The following is a 2,503-nucleotide window of genomic DNA, read 5'->3' as shown; positions in this document are numbered from 1 at the left end:
CGCGCTGAGCGCTCGCCAGCAGCGCTGCACGCACGTCCCCAGGGGCGAGCACGTCCCCCAGGTGAGCAGCCCGCGATGGGCTCTGCCCCTGCCCCTGCAGGGATCTGCCTGCGGGGCCGCATCGAGATCAGCGAGCGGGACATCACCGGCAAGTGCTCCTCGTCCTGCGGCAGCCAGGGGCAGCTGGGAGCCTTCCTCAATCGCGGCTGCATCAAGATCTCGGCCTGTGTCACCAAGCTGTCGGGCTGGGCCCGCTGGTTCCAGCGCTGTGACATCTGCGAGTGCGACTGCCACGTGCCCTGCGGTGAGTCCTGGCGGTGGCACTGCCCAGCTGTGGCTCCCTGGTCTGTGGGGAGGGTTGGCACTGGGAGATGAGGGCTGCAAACAGCTTAAAATCTGCTGTCTTTGCTCTCCTCAGGTTCCTCCACGTAGAGCTGGGCCACCCGGGGCTGTGGCCACTGGCCCTGTGCTGAGGGAGGCTTCCACCCTGGGTTCTGCTTCCCTTCACCACATGTCTCCATTGCTGTGCTCCTTCCATAAGCTCTGCCTGTCCCGAGGCTGCCATCTGCAAGGCAAAGAGATGCTCTGGACTCACTCGTGCAGGGCTGGCTCATCCCAGGACTCTCCAGAGGCAGGGGATGCTCTGGGAGCAGCAGCTGCTGGGATCTGCGTGTGTTTCCTGCAGCTGGACTTGGGGCTGCTTCCCCAAGGAGGCCCAGACCCCCTTCTAGGGCAGAGGCAGCACCTGTGCCTGTTGCAAAATACCTGTCCCTCAGTGCTGCAGGTTGGGATTTCTCCCTCTCGGGTAATTCCAGGCCCTGAATGAGAGGTGGAGCTGCCCTCTGAGCTTGCTGAGGCCATCAGGAGTGTGGCATGTGCCTCCTGTCCCCATGCCACGGGCAGAGCAGCCTGGCCAGGGCTGCAGGGCTCAGCATTGCTGAGGAATCCAGTGGGTCAAACTGCCCTGAGCCTCCCTAGGAGTGCAGAGTGGGGAAAGGTCTTGTCTCCCACGTGGAAAATCTTTCCCTTGGGCTGTTCCACGTGCTGGCTGCTGGTCCTGCTCCTTCCAGGGGGTCTGTGGTCTGCTCTGAGAGCCCCTTTCCCCAGGGGCTTCTCCTCCCAGCATTTTGAGGCTACAAAGAGAGAGATTTGGCTCCAGCCAGGAGCAGCTTTGTGCCCCTTGAGGACGTCTCTGGCTCCTGATGAAGCAGCGTTATTCCCCAGGGAAGGAGAAGGTCTGGAGCACATGTGGTGGCATTGCTGAGGGCGCTGCAGGACCAGCCACGGGTAATTAAAAGTATATTTGCAGGGAATCACACAGGTTTTCCTGTCATGCAAAGAGGTTCTGCTGCCTGCTCTGTCCCTGGGGCCCTGAACACAGATGACAGAACCAGGACAGGCTCTCTCTGCCGCTGTCCTGAGCGAGTGGGGACAGTGCCACTGTCCTGATGGGGACACAGCTGTGGACAAGGCCACTTCAGGAGGGTCCCAGCTGGGGATTAGAGGGATGTGAATGTGCCTGTGGCACTGGGCCCCATCTCTGCTTCCTTCCACCTTGAAATGACTCCACAGCAGCTGCTGGTTGCTGCATAGCCACCAGCTTGGGCCCAGCTGAGCAGAAAGGGGTTTAACAGCAATGGGGTCATTCCCAGGACATCCTTCTGCCCCCCTCTAGGGAGGAAGGGCTGTGTGGCGCTGCACAGAGCGGGCCTGGGCTGGGACCTGCTCACGGGACTGCCCCAGGGAGGGGAGGCAGCTGGATGCAGGGAGAGCTGGGTGAGTCCCACGTGCCTTTTGCTCCATGACAAGATGACTTAAGACCTCCATGAGGAGCTTGGCTCCATAGATAACTCCTTGTGCCCTCCCCTGGCCCAGCCCCATGGTCTCCCCTGCCTGGATCCTGCCCTGAGCTCTGTCCCAGCCCTAAGCTGGTGAGGGGTGGGGAAAGCTCTCCTTGGCTCAACAGATGGTTTTTTAATTAATACTCTTGCTGGTGCCACTCATTTCCATATGTCTTTCGTGTTTAAGTGCTGTGGTGGGTGAGAGGTGTGAGTAACAGCGAGGAGGGAGCCAGGCGTGATGCTGGGGGGGTGGAGGTGCAGCGGGATCCAGGTCCTGCAGGATGAGCTGCAGCGGGGAGGGTGTGCTGGGCGTAAAGCCCTGGAGGGACACCCCCTAGCACGACCCTTTGTGACCAGCTGTCACCCCACTGGCTGTCCCAAGCCATCGCAGCCCTGTTTTCACCCCATGCCCATGTTGGGGTGTCTGGAGAGGGGTCTGTGCAGGGCTGAGCGGGGCACGAGTGGGTTTAGAGTGTGTGGGGCCCCCTCAGGGGGGTTTGGGCTGAGGGGGCAGCGGGGTGAGATGTGGGGGCTGTGTCCCAGGTGCGAGCGGGAGCCGGCGCTGGGGTGAAGGGGGGTGCAGAGGCAGGGCTGGCAAACCCCAGGCGTGTGCTCGGGGATGCTCAGGGCCTGCTGGCAGGCAGCGGGAGGAAATAGGGCCG

Source organism: Corvus brachyrhynchos, unplaced genomic scaffold (genome assembly GCF_000691975.1).
Source record: "Corvus brachyrhynchos isolate BGI_N302 unplaced genomic scaffold, ASM69197v1 scaffold46, whole genome shotgun sequence".
Classification (NCBI taxonomy): Eukaryota; Metazoa; Chordata; class Aves; order Passeriformes; family Corvidae; genus Corvus; species Corvus brachyrhynchos.
The sequence above is the reverse complement of the archived record's forward strand: the minus strand, read 5'-3'. Positions refer to the sequence as shown.